The 18,928-nt window shown below is 23.0% G+C and overlaps 2 non-coding genes across 2 annotated transcripts; both read left to right on the forward strand.

The window, feature by feature from the left end:
* The first annotated feature begins 13,152 nt into the window (after nt 1-13,152).
* On the forward strand, nt 13,153-13,238 carry Trnay-gua (transfer RNA tyrosine (anticodon GUA)). Its single transcript is given in 2 exon segments — nt 13,153-13,189; nt 13,203-13,238. It is a non-coding gene; the product is annotated as a tRNA-Tyr (tRNA).
* A 1,070-nt stretch (nt 13,239-14,308) lies between these two features.
* On the forward strand, nt 14,309-14,381 carry Trnaf-gaa (transfer RNA phenylalanine (anticodon GAA)). The gene has a single exon. It is a non-coding gene; the product is annotated as a tRNA-Phe (tRNA).
* The last annotated feature ends 4,547 nt before the right edge of the window (nt 14,382-18,928 follow it).

Consider the following 18,928-nt stretch of genomic DNA (forward strand, 5'->3'; position numbering starts at 1 on the left):
CAGAATTAAAAAAAAATTGTGTATATAAACATGGCATATGCAAATATTTATCTATTTGTAAAAAGAAATTTTCTTATTGTTTTTATTGTGTAAATTTGTAAGGATAATTTTATTTTTATACTTTTCTTCTCATAGCACAAGGCTTAAATGTAAATTTGTAAAAAAAAAAACTTTTATACATTTTTTTAATACTATAATGTTATTTTTCGTTTTTTATAACTTTGGATTGTCAACTTGTATTCAATTAGTTTGTTACAAATAAGTTTTTGATTATACGTTTATAAACTTTTTATGTAAAAATATAATTTATTTCAAATTACACCTAATCTAAAATTTGACTCATTGTATATTTGTACAGAGTGTTTTACAACTTAAAAAAAGTTCTTTAATGTAATCATCTTTTTATATTTGCGTTTTCAAGGTTTAAGTTTGTAAAGCTCATTTATATTTGCTTAACTTTATGTAAATATGTAAACAAAAAAATAGTTTATCCATTAGTATCAACTTTTTTTAATCTATACCTTATTCACAATACCTTAATTACATAATTAGTATAAAACACTTATTTTTGTGTTTTTTGTAGCAAACAAGTTAATTTGTACGTTTGTAAAAAAAATATCTTCAATTTTAACAGCAATAATAGTAAAATTGTAAATTTGTACAGAGAAAATAACTAAAAATTTGTGGTAACTTTTTATGCTGGCAAAATAAGTATTAGTGTAAATTTGTATAGTACTTGAATATTTAAATATTTTTGATAAAATTTTATTGTTTAAAAAGGGGCAGTGTAAATTTTTACAGAAGTGTTTGTTTGATAATAAGTTTTATTTAAGTTTGCAAGAAAATTGTAAATTTGTAAAAACTTTATATGGTTTTGAATTTAACTAATTTGTTTTATGTGTCGTTCAAGTTCTTACAGACTACAATAGTGTAAATTTGTATAATTTATTACCTATTTTCCTCAAAAATTTTAAGCTACTTTTAATTATTTTATTTTCTATACTTGTAAGTATGAATAAAACTATATAAATTGTTTTTAAAGTTATTATATAAATGTATAAGATGAGAGTTAAACTTGTATAGTTTTTTAATATTTGTCTTAATTGTTAGTACGCATAGTTGTAATTTTGTTCATGAAGTTTTTTGTGGTTTTGTTTTGTTGTATCTTAAATGATTAAACTGTATATTTGTATAGATGTTTGTTGATAATTTTCTTTTTGCTGTTTTAAATTAGTGAAAATAACTTGCTTAATTGTAAATTTGTATAGATAATATTTGTTGGTTTTGAATTTATTTTATTGTTTTTGTCTATAGCACAAAGTTGTTTAATTGTAAATTTGTAAAAACTGTTTTTGTATTTTTATCGGTGAACTATACGTTCCTAATAGTACTGTAAAATTTTGTACATATTATTATTATTATTATTTTTTATTTATTGAATTAGAAAGGGAACTTAATTTGCGCAGTAGTTTAGTACTACAAATGTATATCAATAACAAAAATGAAATATTATATAGATTAATATAACTTTTTTGTTTTTTCATTCAGTTTTACTCATAAATAAGGACCAAATTTTGTACATTACTTATTATTTGTTTTATTTTATTTTATTAAACACAAACATCAGTGCTACATGTAAATTTTGTAAAGTATATTTGTTTTGATTTTAATCTTTTTTTGGCTTTATCTAAATTATACTGTAAATCTGTACAGATTCATTGATTTTGAACTTTATTTTACGATTTAAATTTTATTTCTACGATGCACATATTTTGTGAAATGAAATCTTTACTGTTTTTTTATGTTTAAAAACAATTTTCTGTTGTATTGGTTTAGTAGTAGACTTTGTAAATTTGTATATATACTTATTTATTGATTTTGAGTTTCAACTTTTTCTTATACTCGTGAACTTTTTATATTTTGTAAATTTGTAAAGATCTTTGTTAGTTTGAATTATTTTGCTTTTTCAATGTTATTGTTGTCACAAATACTTATAATTGTAAATTTGTACATATAGTTATTGTTAATTTTGAAATTACTTAACTGTATTTACTCATGGTCAAAAAATTTGTTTAATTGTAAATTTGTAAAGATTACTCTTCTGTTTAAAATTGATGCAATTATCTTATGAAACTTATTTTGTACAGGTGTTTTTGTTTAAAATACTTTTTTTTGCGTACTTTATTGGTTTAATAATGGATTATAGTGTAGATTTGTACAGATGTTTTGCTGCTTTTTCAGTTAAAGTTTTCTTGTTTTTTATTGGTGTTACAAACATTCCCAATTGTTAGGTTGTATAGATTATATTTTGTTAAATTTGTTTATAAAGTCCGAAAATGTAAGTTTGCACTTTTTTTTTCTAGTTTTTTATTTGGATTAAAAGAGGAGTTAAATGTAAATTTGTACAGATTATTATGACTTGTTATTTTTTATAAGTGATATTTCTGTCATAGGTAAATTTATAAGGATTTTTATTATTTATTTTATATCATTTTAAATACACGTTACAAAAGTCGCCCAATGTATATTTGTACAGATTTTAATTGATTTTTTTTTTTACTTAAAAGGGACAAAAATGTAAATTTGTACAGATTTTCTTTATTGTTTATTTTTATGAGTGTTCTTTCTGTTATATGTAAATTTGTGTAAATCTTTTTTTGTTTAGATGTAGTTTATCTACACAAAATTTGTCACCTGTAGATTTGTAAAGTTTTTATCGATGTACTTTTAAATTCTTATTTTGTGAAATGTCTTTTTGTACAGATATTAATATGAATACTAGCTTTATTTAGAAACTTACTTTATTTATTTTTTTTCGTTTTTCATGTATGTAATCTTTGTAAAACTATTCACCTTAAAATCTTTATATAATTAATAAAACTTGTATATATGTATTTGTTGTTTTTCCTAATTTAAGATATTTTACTTAAAGTGTATTATATTTAAATATATAACAGTTTAAGTATAGTTAGATATATAAAATTTTAAGTTAGTGCCTTAGATGTTAAGTTTAAATATAAGCACAGTTTATATAAATACAAAGAAAATTATATTACATTATATTATGGAAATGATAGTAATTAAAATATTAATCGGTGTTAAACTTGGATGAAGTTATAAAATCTTAAGTAAGAACAATATAAATAAAGCAACAAGTTTTAGTTCATGTTTAAACACGAGTTATTTTAAAGTTTTTAAGTTAAAGAATAGTTTTATATATTATTGGGTATTTATTTTCAAATTAAGAACATTTTTGTAAACAAGATTAAGTTTTACAAGATTAGTATATACTTCTAGAAAGGTTTTTTATTTTGAAAAGTTATGTTATGTAATCTTAAAAAGCTTAAAAAGAAGGATCTGAAAACAGTATTACATATAAAAAACTTTAAGTAGTATTATTTGCAAACTTTTTCATATCTGACAAAGAAAAATAAATAATTATGTACTTTCATATTTCAATTATCTTTGTTTAAAACAAAGACTTTTAGTTTTAAAAAGGTTTTGATGAAAAAAAACTGAATTTTAAAAAGTCTAAAAAATCTACGATGAGAAAATGCTCTATTCTAGTTGACAAATACTTTGTTTTACACATTAATTAATTTTAAGGATAGAAATTACAAAAATAATTGTTTATTTTGCAAAGAAAATCAAAGCAAATATAAACATTTTTTTATCTAAGTTTAAATGCCGAAACGATTATATTAAAATCAATTTTTAGGCCAGTCCTTAGAATACAGATTACGATATACACAGTATAAAGATGGTAGGATTTCCTCTTTATACAGAACAAATTTAGAGCCAGAATATAATTTTGTATAGAAATGACTATTGAAAATTATTTTAGATTTATCGATTAGTAAAACATTAGCAAAGTATTAACTTTGAATTTTTTTATATAACTAAAAGTAGTTCGAATTTTTAATAATTTTTATTTTCTCGCTGTAACTTAAACTACGACATTACTAAATTTTTTTTTTTCAGTTTTTACATTTCAAACTAGCCAAACATTTGAAAAAATAAATCAACTGTGTAACCGTAAACAACAACTCTTAAGTACTAGATTCATAAACTATTTATTTTCATTTGTATTTTTGAATTTTAGTTTTAACCAACAAATACAAATAGTTTCTAAATTAATTACTTACATTATCGAAACCAGTTTAAAGTTTTGTTATATATTGTTTTACTTTTTTAATGTTGTATATTATTCAGTAAAAAGTTTAAATATCTAGTTTTACTAAATGTTTTATATACAAAAATAGTTTTTATAAACTACATAAAAAAAAATACATTATTGCACAAATACTGTATAAAATTTAAGCTGCTCTTAGTAAATTTTTACAAAACTTTAAAAACATCTAACGTAACTTACAAAATGTTTTCAAGTAAAACTTCTTAAAACTTATTAATACTTTAGCAAGTTGGCGAACAAATTTTATTTTTTTTAGAAATTGTTTATCTTAAAACAACAAGTTTTAAATAAACTGCTACAATTTCAAAATTTAACAATACTTATTTTTTCTTTTAATATATCTCAATGTGTGAATTATCTTTAAAGGCGATTTTAGCTACTAGCTAATATACTGTAATACGTAAGTGAGTAAAAAAGTAAATGGGTACTAACTAGTAAAGGGGCGATATTTATAAATGAAGTGATTATTTTTTTAAACCTCTGCTAAGGGGTCGTTTAAGAAAATTAGATTGAGATACTAAAACGTGTTAAACTAAAATATGAATTACTACAACTTTAATCAGATAGTTCAAAAAGTTTGTCCATAGACCAGTCATAGACTGTATAAAAACTTATCAAAAATTCAAACAGTATAAAATACTCCACAGAGTTTGAAAATAACTATATTTAGTTTAAGCACTTTTTGTTCCTTTTATTTAATTAGTTTATTTTTACGACATTAAGTGATGACTAGTTATAAAGTTTAGGTATATGTATAGTATCTACCAGATATTTAATATAAATAAACTAAACTTTGTTTTCAATTTTAAAACTGCAATTTATATTTTAATACGTTTAAGGAAGTAGTGTAATGAATACGGAAGTACTCATTAACATCAAATCAGGAAACAAAATACACGGTAAAAATCGTACCATATATTATTTTAGTAAGATTTAACTTATCGGCGTTTCACTAAGCCACCAAAACTTTGTAAGTAGAATTTCACAAAGTTTTATAAGTAGTTTTCGAAGACAGTTTGTGATTAGAATTTCACAACATAATGTAGATTGCTTACAGATACCATATAAAGGCATAAATCTCTTTTAACTGTTAACAAAGAAAATAAATCGTATGATTTTTTTTCTTTTCTCGTTTATTTTATAAGTCAGTAAACATATATTAGGCTATATTTGATACCGACTTGTGAGCATTAAGAATTGGTAATTGGTAAGTGCTTTTGCGTTATCTTGCTATTTAATTTAATTTGTTTTTAATCAGTTTTTTTCAGTAAAAATTAGCCTTTTTTGTTTTTTTTAGTTTTGAAGTAAAAAAAGTTAGTTAGAAAAACTTAAAAAAATTTTACTAAACTTTTTTACTTGATATTAAACATGTACAATAAAATAATACTTCTGATTAGAAATTAAAAGTTATTGTTGATTAGTATTTGATAGTGTTTTTAAGGTACCGTAATTTTTAAAACATATGTTTAAATAACGTATTAAAAATGAGTTATAAGTTAAAATCCGAACAAGTATTGGTTTTTGGCGTTTGGTTTGGGTTTTTAGTGTTTAGTTTTATAACTTTTACGGGTTAAGGTTTGACTTTTATGGACAGAGGCTACAGATTAAAGTCTAATGATTCAAGTGGGACAGAGATGACGTGTTATGACGTCATAAGGGCAACTACTGTTGAGTAACAAAAAATAATTTAAACGTAGTCTCTTAATCATAAATGTTTCTGTACTTTCAATGTAAAATTAATGTTGAATAATTTTTTAAATTTATAAATTATGTGATGAAATTTAATGTAATATGACGTCATGATGTAATATGACATAAATTTAATATGACGTCATAAACCGTCGCCCACTTCACATTGGTAAAAAACTAATTGAACGGAAAGTATACAGTTGTCTAAAAAAGACAAGAAATGTTTTAAAAGACATAGGTAATGATTAGAATAAACAGTTATCAATTAGAATTTCAAAATACGCAATAAGCGTTTAAACTTACAATTAAAACACTACTATGTATAAGGTGTGTGATATTAAGAATTCCAATTTAATCTATAGTCAAAGGTTAATTTAAGTTCAAGTTTTATTGAAAAAAAAGCTTTATACAATTCTAACGCTCCTTTGAAATCATAAAAAAAAATTAGTTTTTGTTAAGTTCTTTAAAAAAGTCGTAACTTAGATAGATACCGTATAACAATGATTTCTAGAACAAGTTTTCAAGTTTTAACATCAAGGTAAACAAAAATTAAAATATATTCAAACTTAACAGAAGCACTTCAAAAATGATGAGAAATTGTGTACGTAAATTTTTCCAAGTTTTCTAATCAAAATGGCCACAAAATTTTCTACATTCCTCGTTGTAAGTTTAAATCTATTTATGTATTTAGAAAATAATAAAATTAACGAAACTGATATATTTGAAGTTATAAAACTACATTATTTTCTACCAACAATACTTTTGAATAATACATTTATAAACAGTTCTATATTAAAATTACTTTTTTAAAGAATTTTGTTTGCTCTATTCACAACCTAATCAAAAGTGATACATTTTTTTTAGTGAGATTTTTGTTTTTATATAATTTATTTTTTATATCAGGTATTGTATACTGTCTACGAAATTAGAGGATTTCTGCAAACTCATCTAAAATAAATCTTTATCTAAACAGTTAATTTATCATGAAAAAAACAATCTGCAGCTTTAAAGTAACTATATTCAAAATCAATTAATAATTTTGTTCTCTTTGTTTTGAGAGTTTACAGTACATAAGTATCATGTTTAATAAGTTCTTAATTTTTTGATTGTTTTATTTGTTTTTACCTGTACATTTGTAAAGTTGTAAATGTTTTTTTTTAATTTAGTTGTTTTATTTTTCTTTAAAGCTGTTCAGTCTACTGTAAATTTGTATAGAATTTATTCAGTTATTTCTTTTTACACTTTTAAGGCTTATTCTTGTAAATTTGTACAGTTCTTATGTACTCCTTTTAAAATGTTTATATTTAAACTGATTGTTAATAAGTATTCCATTTTGAAAATTTGTACAGATTGTTTATTTATTTGTTTCTATTCTCATATACAAAAGGCTCAAATGTATAATTGTAGAATATATTTTGTGTATATGTTATATGTAGTATTATGTTTTTTCGGGGGGGGGATCTACCTTTAAGTTGTAAGTTTGTAAATAATATAATTAATATAGTTGTTACTTTTGATTATGATTTTTTATAAAAAGTTATTTGTACTTATATTTTAACTAACGTAATGTTGTAACTAGCTATAAAGTTTATGTCAATTTGTACATTTGTAAAGATTGCATTTTAACAATTTTTTTCTGGAAAATTAGCAACATTATTTGTATATTTGTAAAGTATTCTGTTGTTGTTTTAATTTTGCTTGTTGTTTATAAATACTTTAGATTAAAGGGAACCATTTGTAAACTTGTACAGAATAATGTTTCATGTTTTCATAATTGTTGCAAACTAAAGGGGCTACTGTATATTTGTAAACAACATATATTATATATTGTTGATATGTTTTCATGTAATTATTTAAGTCAAGTAGGGCCGGGCTGTTTTTCTAGTCAGACTTAGGAGAAAAAAATTTCAGAACTCGAACTAATTAACTTACTTTTGCCGACCCCATAGTTCTGAGAAGTTTTACGGCAAAAATTTTAAAAAAAATATTCTCTAAAACTAGACTTGCAGTGAAATAATTGTTTAACGACCAACACTAAAATTTAAGTAAAATTCCTTGTCAAATATTTTATTTAATTTGCACAAAATATTCTCAAGCTAAAAATTACTTTTAGAGCCGTACAGCTTTGCCCACTCATAACTTAAAAAATATTTTGCTGACAATTAAAAAACTTTATATATATAACTTAGTAGTTTATACCGGCACACTATAATACTCATGTAAATTTTTAAAGAACTTCTGTTGTTTTGATTAACTTATATTATTATAAATTACTAGTTGTATATTTGTACAAACTTTTAGTAGTAAGTTGTGTAGCTTTAATTGTTTTTTACTTCTTAAAAATTGGTTATTTGTAAATAAGTAGAAATTTTGTTTTTTCATTTTTATTTCAAGCTTATTTTTATGATATATTTTTGTTTGAATGCTACCAATTTTAATTTTGATACAGAATTTTTCAATATTAATAAAAAATTTAATCCAAAAGTTTTAGAATTTGTTTAAATTTCATTTGATTGTCGTAGTTTAAGCGAAATATCGTACTTAACTAAACTATTGTAAGTTTTTATATAAAGTTTTTATCTTATGGGGTTTTTGAGTTTTTGAATTGTAGACTATTTCGTTTAATTTTTGTACTTGATTTAGTCATATGTATGCTAAACGAAAATGAATGATTTTTTGTGCAAACATTGATAAAAGTTTATTTTAGTTATTAAATCATTGATTTATTGTAAAATGTAGATTTGTACGTTAATTTGTTATTTTCTATTAGTTTTTGTTGTCGATGGCGTATAAATGGCCTGACTGTAAATTTGTACAGTTTTTCATTATTTTATTTTTTTTACATTTTTATGATATTTTTTTGACAAAGAAAAGCTAGCAGTGTATATTTGTAAATAGTTTTATTTTAACTTTTTTTTAGAGTTGTTTACCAAGCATTAGTTTATTCATAATGAACTAAAACCTTGTTCATAAACTAAGTATGTTTGTATATAATATATTGTATAAATTTTGTAAATTTATAGAGATTTAATTTTTTATCTCGTTGACTTGAAGAAGTATTTTTTCTGTCTGTATTGTGTGTTTGTTTAATTTTGTATATAAAGTTATTTTATTGTCGTAAATTGTTTTAAACTTATGTCATATTCTAAAGCAGCAGTGTATATTTGTACAGAAATGTCGGTATCATTTTCCTTTTATTTTGTTATGTTTATTTAAACTTTATATTAGTAAACAAATATTAATTTTTTAATCTAGGATTATTGTAAGTTTGTACAGATTTTATTTCGAAGTTTAGTGAATTTAAAGTAATTTAACTGTACATTTGTATAGAAGTTTTCACTTAACTTATTTTAAATTTTGCATAAACAAACAAGCATCACATTATTAATTTGTACGTAATTTAAATTTATTTGTTGTTTTTTATTGTTTATACAAGAAGGTTGCAATGTAAATTTGTAAAGAAAAACTTTTCTGTTTTATTTTTAATTTAAATGTAATGAATACGGGTCGTGAATTGTAAATTTGTACGAAAATTGAAATACTTTAATTGTTTTTTAATATTTCTACAAGACGTTGTTAATGTAAATTTGTGTAAAAAAGAATATTTTTTGTTTTTAAGGCAAATAATATAAAATTACATATGTTGTTAATGTAAATTTGTACAGAAAATTGTTCATTTCGTTTTAAAGTTTAAATGCAAAGTATTGGTCGTGAATTGTAAATTTGTACAAAATAAATTTGTTAATATAATTTTTTGTTTTTTTTATTTAATAAACTGGTTTCAATGTAAATTTCTAGAGTCTTTTGATAAATCTTTTGATTTAAATGAAAACTATATGTTATCACATTGTAAATTTGTACAGAAAATTGTTCATTTAGTTATTAATTTAAATGCAAAGAATATGGGTAGGTTTGTAAATTTGTACAGATTTAGTTAGTTTAATTTTTTGTGTTTTTAATTTGTTAAGCGGTGTCAATGTACATTTTTACAGTACTTTTTTTGTGTTTTTGGCTTATGTGAAGCATAAAAAATTAGCAGTTTGTAAATTTGTACAGTAATTTAATGTCAAATAAATGTTTATTGATACTTTTCTTTTGCTTCGTCAATTTAAACATTTTTTTTAAAAAAACTGTTATTTTTACTTGAAAACGATTTAGATATATATATGTATATAAGTAAAAATTTATTGTTTTTTTGTTTAACGCAAATAATAAGGTTGTGAATAGCAAAATTGTAGAGAAGTAGTTGATTTTAGTTTTTAATGTTTATTTTTAATTCAATGTAAATTTATAAATAGTTGTTAATATTTGAATTTTATTCTAAAAATGATTTTAAAAAATTACTTATAATACATAAGGGATTGTAAATACTAATACACTTTTTTTTTTCTTTTTATATTAAAAATATTCAATTTTACGTCGAGTATAGCAGTATTTTGTACATTAATATACTTTTTTCAAGTATTTGAAGTTATTGTAAAGTTTTAAAACAAGTTAAGTTTTGTATATTGTAGCATTTTTATTGTAATGTCTAAAACCTCACTTATAAGTATATATGTATATAAAGCATGAATCAAACTTGTACCGATTTTTTTTTGTAAATTGATAAGCAAATATTACCGTAATATTTTCTCATATGTGTAAAATACTAAAGCTTGTTTTGATTACATAGGTTTGTGTTCAACTTAAATTTCAATATGTTTGATTGTTAGACAGTACAAAAGTTTATAACATATACAAAGTAACAACATGTAAAATCATACATATTTTATTTTTTTTAAATCATAAAAATTTATTTAGTAGACTAACTTAAATGTTATTTAACATTAAGCTATAGTTCATTAAAGACAAACTTTGTACAAAAAAAGTTAAAACAAATAAAAGATCAAAATAATCGAAATCTATAAAATAGTTGGGGCGATGTAAATAGCTTACATATGAAGTTATCTTAATGTAAATTTGTAGATAGTTTTGTGTGACTAGCAATAAGACAAATTATTCGCGATAATAAAATACTATAGTTACAAATATTTTACTGACAACCTTGTCTAGACTTTAGAAAGATTGTTGTAGAAATTATCAGATAGTTTATATAAAGCCTGAAGCGATATTATATAATCACATGTCACTAAGACGAAAGAATATTATGTTTTGATATGAACAAATTTTTCACAAGTTTAGAAATGTCTAGCCAAAATATAAGTGTGCTGTTTTATAAACATAATATTTTCCAAATGTAAATTAAAAGCTAGTTTTAAAACGGTAAAATATTAAAAAAAAGTAGTCAACATGTTTAAACACTGAAAATATATCAACAATTATCTTAATTGTAAAAAAAATAACTTTTTTAAGAAGTTTTAGAATTTTGGTTTTTATAATGATATTTTGCGGTAGGATATTCTTTCACTAAAGTTATAGTATAAATTTGACTTATGAAAGGTAATAATTACAAGTTTGTTGTTCAACACAAATGGTGTAACTAGCATTGTTTTAAAAACAAGGTAAAGTTTTTTTCTTGTTAGTTTAATTACTAAGACTCATAATTTTAAAGTGCTTTTTGATGATTTTAATAATTTAACATAATCTTTAATAAAAGTTCGTAGTCTAAATATTTTAATAAAGTTTGTAAATTTCATAAGTAATAATAAATGTCAAATTAAAACTTTATTAAACATTAATTGACAACTCACTATTATATACTGAATATAACAAAAATTAAATTGTTGTCGTTGCAAGTTTAAAACGAATATCATTGTTTTCATCTAATGAAGTATCAAGTTGTTTGTATTATTTAAAGTGTATTAGAATTTAAAACTAAGACAAAAATTTTCAATTTTTTTATTTACTAAACAATTAAAAGCTCTTGTTTTGTCAAAATTAAGTCTGAGGAAGTTTACTAAACATTTAGAGTAATGAACGGTCATAAACGGTTTTGTTTTTCATATTTGTAACTTCCCAGTAAATCAAATTAGTTTAGTTTTTAGTTTTACCTAATCTTAATTTATAAATGTTTAATTCACACCAAGGTTTCATAAATTCTTATTTGCAGTTTAGTGTGCATGGATTTTTATCAGCTTGAAAACCACTGGTTTAGACTGTAGAATAATTTTAAATAAATTCTCAGATTGGTTTAAAAAGGCCTGAAGCTATATTATATATTAACATGTCACTAAAATAAAAGAATGTTATGTTTTGATATAAACATTTTTTCATAAAATAATAAGTATCTATAAGTAAGCTGTTTTTTAGACCAAACTTTTTGGGTAAATGTAGTTCGAAGCAGATTTAAAACTTTATTGTTTCTAATGCAAATAAATTTAAGAAATTCTTAAAACTCTGAAAATGCATGAACTGTTTAGAAATGAATTAAATTGTCTCTGTAAAGAAATAAAATATACTAAATCATTAATCTTTAAAAATAGTCTTAGAAAGTTAAACTAAAGTTTTTAAACAACTAAGTCTAAGTTAAATATAGTACTTTTTTAGAATAAACCTAAGCACATTAATTTTATCTATAGCACAAATTTAAAATTTATTAAAAAACAAAATTAAATTTAAAATACAGTTTAAAATTAAATACATAATATAGCATATATGAGAAGCATAGAGATATATTTGAGTTAATAAAGCTTAAAGTTATTTAAAGACTATACAATACTTAAAAAATATCTTTACCTAACTTAAAGAGTTTTCAACTTTGTACTTTATTAAATAAATACTAACATAAACAAATTTAATGCCTTAGTAAAAAAATACTTAATTATAGATTTTATTAATTTGAAACTTTTTTTTAAAATAAACTTGTTAAGTTAACACAAATTTAAGTTATAAGGTTTAAATCTTTGATACTAGCTAAAACACAACTACTGAACAATTTAAACACTTTAAATTAACATAATTCTGTTATTGTAACATAGTTTATCATTTGTTTAAATTAAATTACTTTAGAAAATAAACTTAAAATAAAGTAAAAAGAAGCAACAAAAGTTTAAACTAAGTTGAACAAAAGCTATAAACATTTTAAATTTCACTGTATGAATTCTTATACTATTAAGTTTATCAACAATATTTTTTAAAACCAGTAAATTAAAACTTACTACAAACTTAAAAAACCCCAAAGTGTTTTAAAAGCAATAAGTTAGCAAAATTGAAACTGAAATATGTTTGGTATATTTCAACAGGAAATTATTAAGGAGAAATAGGTTTTAGAAATGTTATGCTGAACTACAATGCTTAAAATTATAAACGCGATAAAGTCAATCGTATCATCGCCTTCGATAGCTCAGTTGGTAGAGCGGTGGACTGTAGCATAACGTTAGTGATCCATAGGTCGCTGGTTCGACTCCGGCTCGAAGGACATTTTTTCGTTAAGTTATTATAAGTGGTTAAAGATGTTTCTTGCTTTATCGCATAGACTAGTAAATGGTTTGATAAACCTTATAGTTCTTGTTTTTAATTAAAAAAGTAAACATAAGTAATGCTACCATCTCAGAATAATAGGTTAAAATTAAAACTTATTGATAATAAAAGACTTAAAATTTGTTTTCATTAATTTTCATAATTACAGAATGTTTAGTTTTGTTTATTTGCATTTATTTAAAGTTTATAGGCAACTTGTTTTTATCTATATTAAATAAAAGAAAAGTTACAAAACAAAATCAGTTCCTTAAACTTCATTGTTTTACATATACTTTAAAGTTAATACTTCTATGCTATTGCTCACAATATTACTAATAAAAAAAATCATTAAACTAAAGTATGGTTTGGTTTATATGATAAAATTAAGTTAAGCTCGTATAGCAATTTCGATTATTAATTTTTAAATGTTTTGAACAACTTTTGAAATATAAAATATGGATATAAATAAATATATTTTGTACTTAAACATTTAACAAAACTAGAACCTTATAAAGATTTAAGTTGCAAACACAACGAAAGTTTAAGTAACTTTATGTTTATATCATCTTTATCATCTTTTATAAATATAAATCAATAGTTTTATGCAAAATTTTAAATTTATTGATATTTTACCATCGTTGCATAATCAGTTAACTACAATTAACATTTTCGCTAAATATTTATTATAAAAACTTATGCAATTTCAAATACTTAAACGTCAAAACTTTTTGTAAGTTTTACCTGAAAATGTTCAAATTTTATTTAAAAGTTACAGCTTTATTATTACGTAATAAGACTTCTTTTTTTTTACAATTTTTATTATGAAAATCATAAAAATTTAGAAATTAATTTTAGATTAATTTCAAATGATTGTAATAGGCTCAACTTTTCAAATGCAAAAATCAATCAAGGCCGCTTAAAACAAACACATATGAATTCATTGTTTTAGTAGCACTTGTACAAACAAAACTAAAGCTTAATGAGCTCTAATTTGTGTTTATGAACGCTACAACTACAATTTCAATGCGTGCCTCGATAGCTCAGTCGGGAGAGCGTCAGACTGAAGATCTGAAGGTGCGTGGTTCAATCCCGGGTCGAGGCACCTTTTTTTTTGTTTTAGATGTTGTTTAATAGTAAGGTCGGCATTAATTGGTAGTCTTTCACATATTACTGGCTGAATTTACCACACACAGGTTTTTGTGGGCCGCTTTTTTATGCAAATTTGTACTAAACAATGTTTTTTATTTTGTCGTACCACTTAGAAGGTATCAAAATTAAAAAAACTTGAAACTTTGCATAAGTTGGGCTTTCAAGATACTTTTCCGTTTTAGCATTAATAAATTAAAAGTGTATATTTTTTGTGTGTGCTTTTTTTAAAGCTTTAGTAAATTAACTGATGTATTTTAATATTTATTGTTATTAACTAACTGAAACAAAAGCTTAAAATAAATTAAAAAAGTAATAAACTTTATTAATTTGGATTTACTTTTTTGATTATAAACATTTTGTACTGAAATATGTATTTACAATAATTTTTTTTTTATATTACAAATTAATAAACAAGCAATTTTCTTATCCAATATATAAAATCTACCCGATAAAAACATAATAGATTAAGTAAAATGACAAAAATAAACTCTCTTAAACACGGAAATCAAAAGTTTTTGTTTATTTTTCTTTATTCTTACAATGGTGACTTAATTAAAAGATTATTTTTTAATTAAATAGTTTTTTCAATGAAGTAGATTTTATTGTTCTAAGCATATTTCCTTAAATTATATTAAGCAGATTTCCGTATACTTATTAGATAATAATTAAATCTTTTGACTATATAAGACTGTAAAGTATGTAAAAAAGTTATATGTTAATAAAAATGTTATAACTTGTTAATAGAAAATTTTTAAATCAAGTTCTGATAAAAATTTATCTATTGTAAAGAAAGGGTTAATTACGTAGTTAGGTAATTGTATGATATCTTTATTATTTAAAGGTACAATTTTGTTTTACTTATGATGCTTCTTTTCGAATAATCTAATTTAATAGAAAAATAAATCTACAAACAGGAATCATATATTAACCTAAAGTAAAAAACAGCTAAAAAGAATAAGGGGCGTCAAATAATACGTTTGGTAGTAAAAAACTACTATAAAGTTTTTAGTAGTACTATAGTGATAGAGGACCTGAGGACTCATTATATAAACTAAGTATTATTATAAAAAGCCAACCTTGCTAATAGATTCTAAATAGGATCTCTTTGTGATATTTACTTAAGTACTGTTCAATAAGTTTTACAATTTATTACACAGTTTAATATATACAAAGTAAACACACACTATAAAGAATACATAAATATAATAGTTGATTAAATAATACTCAGCTTAAAAAGAGTTAACAGGTGGCTTCGGCTCACCATTCTACCAAAAGCAACGTTTATTCAAAACTATCATATTTAAGCATTGAGAAATTAATCTTTTTTTTGCAATCTCTTCTCTTATACAATTAACAAAGCAGTGAAGCATGCATTACTGCTACACTCCCTTAACCTGCTTTTTTAAAAGTTAAAATTTGTTTCTTAGATTCTAAAGTAAAAAACATAAATATGAAATTTAGTTTATATTAGGTTCTTTCCCCCTCTTTAGAAAACTAAAAAATTATTTCACTGGTTCAGTTATTTTTATATTGCTATTTAAAACAATAAAAACTTAATAGAAAGTATCAAAAGGTTTGAAAAAATACTTATATACATAACATAAGTGCACATGCAAAGTTATAAGTGAAATATATATTAACACTTTTTACAACAACTAAAACACTTAATATGTTTGTGTTAGTTCAAATGTTTATAATGTCAGTCAGCTGAAGTCCACTTTTTTTCCTATCATCTTGTCGAAAAACTAACGTCTAATGTCCATACAACTTTTGTGTTGGGTACAAATAGGAAGGTAGTTGTCGCCGAATGAATGAGTCCGAACATCCGCTAAATCAGACGATCACCTTTAATAAAAGCTGAATTTGGTGATGAATCGGTTCATCTAATTACATCGAACTTGATGATCTTCATCAAACTTACGGCTGTGACGTCATAATAGGGTGACATGAACTAGATTGTTCGTTGTAGTTGTCCATTGCCATTTTAAAATATATTAAGTTTTATATTTTTTAAATAAATTTTATTTTAGTCACTCAAGATTAAAAGAAATTTTAAATGCTTTAACTTTCAAAGGTTTCTATTAATTAAAACAAGTGCTTTACTAATAATATAAACAAAGTAAGTTTATTTTCGTAAAGTAACTTTTAATAAGTATAATGTTTTGAAAACAATTAAATTGTAATAGTATTATCTCAAAACTATCAAGTTTTTAAACAGACCTCAAATGAATAAATTAATTTATTCGTAAACAAATAGAGGAAGTATGTGTTTTGAAATATGCTTTAAAATAATCAATTACTCCTTTTCGCTACACAACTTTAAAACAAATGGCTTGAAATAGCTTTAAAGATATAATTATCAGATTTCGTAAATAAAAAACAAAATTGTTTTTAAAACAATTGTTAAAAATAACTATGAGAGTTACTCCTATAAACATTTTAAAAGTATTTATCAAATATCTGCATCGATAAAAATTATTTTATTTTGTAAAACAATGTTTTAAAATCATCTTATAATAGCCCAAACGAAATTAAGTGTTATTTTTAAGTGAATGAAAATAACGTCATAAGAGAAGTGCAAAACTTAACTCCCTTTACACAAGTACATCAAGTTTCAGTGAAAAATCAGCTGTAAATGTACATTTGCCAAAACATACATTTGTTTAAAGACTAGTTAAGAAGCTTTTTTTTTAACAAAATAAACTTTTTTTTAACTTCACAATAACACACTAACGTTTAGTAGTTAGTTTTAAAAACTTTAACAATTACGAGTCGTTTTAATGTGAAAACAAATTGAACAGTTTTTCAAAAAATATTTTCCTACTTTCCTGATTAAATTGCTTCATTTTTCGAAGCAATAAAAGTATTTAAATGATTTGCTAGTACATTAGCTGCTTCCTTAGACTATTCATTTATTCTTAACCTCTAGTATAGAGTATTTACTAAAAATTTTAAGAAATATCACTTTCTTTTCGACTAAACTTAGTTTTTTAATCGAAAGTTTGCGGTATCGTTACACATAAGCAACTTATTTGCAACATATTTTAAAGAATTACTTGCTCATAACTTATAAGACAGTTTTTTGCCGTCTGCAGTTATATAAAATAATCTTTTTCATAAGGTAGATTTTCATTTTGTTACACAAAAGTAAATATAACAATGGCTACAGATTCAGTATATCCACAATAGAAACATTTGTAGCTTACTTTGAGCAAAATGCGAAACATTAGTTAGAAGCTTTTAGTAGTAGTTGAGAATAAAAGTCAACAAGAATCCTATTCATCGGGCTCATTTTTTGCTGCTAAATGTTTTCGTGGTTTAAAAAGTTCCTCCCTATACTTTTATAAAAAAACAATTGCAATGTGCATTTATTGCGCTCGGTTGACGACTTTTGCGTGTGTTGGCGTCTTAGATAAACTGCATCTTTTGCTTAAAATTGTGCACCTTGGCACTTGAAAAAATATAGAGAAGGTAAATAAAAATAACCACAAAAAACGAAAAAATTAAGTACCTCTTAATTTTGGCTAGCTTAAAAATTTCCCGAGAAACAAACATTATTATCTTAATAATATTCAATAGGCTACTACTTCATACTTGTAACTTTGATTGTGGACTTACTGTATCAAAAACTGTTGTTTAAACAACTTTTATTACTTAATCGTAGAGAGAAATGTAACAAAAGAAAACTTATACTAAGTTCTTACAAACTTGTTAAAATTCCTAGTAAATGCACTCTTAAACTGTATGATTAAGATATATAAAAATGTCTTATTCCTAATTTTGAAAGAAAATATTCAAGAATTTTTACTGCTGTTTTGTTTTAGTCTTCACTAAACGTTTTTATAATTCAGACTGATCTAAACAAAAAGGTTGGTAATTTTACTGATATAACCGAGGACGCCAATATAGTGATAGAGGACCTGAGGACTCATTATATAAACTAAGTATTATTATAAAAAGCCAACCTTGCTAATAGATTCTAAATAGGATCTCTTTGTGATATTTACTTAAGTACTGTTCAATAAGTTTTACAATTTATTACACAGTTTAATATATACAAAGTAAACACACACTATAAAGAATACATAAATATAATAGTTGATTAAATAATACTCAGCTTAAAAAGAGTTAACAGGTGGCTTCGGCTCACCATTCTACCAAAAGCAACGTTTATTCAAAACTATCATATTTAAGCATTGAGAAATTAATCTTTTTTTTGCAATCTCTTCTCTTATACAATTAACAAAGCAGTGAAGCATGCATTACTGCTACAGTACTTATTGGTAAGTTTTAGTTTCAACTTATAACAAACTATTATGTGTTAAAAAAAGCAACTTAAAAGAACGACTTAACTTAAATATACGTAACTGTTAAGTTAATTCTAAGTTTAAGTCAGATTTTTGAAATGGTTAAAGACTAGCAAAATTTGTTTTTTTTATCAATAAACGCCATGTACATAAAAACTAAAAAAAAAAATATTTCTTGTTAAGCAAGTAAGAA

The sequence above is a fragment of the Thalia democratica genome, chromosome 3, assembly GCF_965202585.1.
Source record: "Thalia democratica chromosome 3, ktThaDemo2.hap1.1, whole genome shotgun sequence".
Lineage (NCBI taxonomy): Eukaryota > Metazoa > Chordata > Thaliacea > Salpida > Salpidae > Thalia > Thalia democratica.